The sequence below is a fragment of the Mandrillus leucophaeus genome, unplaced genomic scaffold (genome assembly GCF_000951045.1).
Source record: "Mandrillus leucophaeus isolate KB7577 unplaced genomic scaffold, Mleu.le_1.0 Scaffold639, whole genome shotgun sequence".
NCBI classification, from domain to species: domain Eukaryota; kingdom Metazoa; phylum Chordata; class Mammalia; order Primates; family Cercopithecidae; genus Mandrillus; species Mandrillus leucophaeus.
This window is the reverse complement of record NW_012106908.1, coordinates 531,211-531,714: the sequence shown is the minus strand read 5'-3', so window position 1 is coordinate 531,714 and position 504 is coordinate 531,211.

Here is a 504-nt window from a genome sequence, read left to right as displayed (position 1 = left end):
ACCTCTGCCTCCCAGATTCAAGTGATTCTCATGCCTCAGCCTCCCGACTAGCTGGGATTACAGGAATGCACCATTATGCCTAATTTTTTGTATATTTAGTAGAGACAGGGCTGGGCTTCGCCATGTTGGCCAGGCTGGTCTCGAACTCCTGACCTCAGGTAATCTGCCCACCTTGGCCTCCCGAAGTGCTGGGATTACAGGCGTGAGCCACCGGGCCCAGGCTATATTTTTCTTGATAAAAGATCAGCACACCCAAATCCTCCTTCCAATGAAGTAACCACTTCGTTTCTTTTTGAACTCATTAATTTCTGCAATTTTTGTTTGATGCGTCAGTAGTTACTGACACTCTTCTCTGTCCACCAGACTCTCCCCAACCCTCCAGGGTTTTCAGCTCTGTCAAATTCATAATGCATCTCTGTGTGTGTGCATAAGGATATACACTTGTACAAAATGCAGCCCATATGACAAAACCAGTTTTACAAATGTTTGCCTTTTAAAACAAAA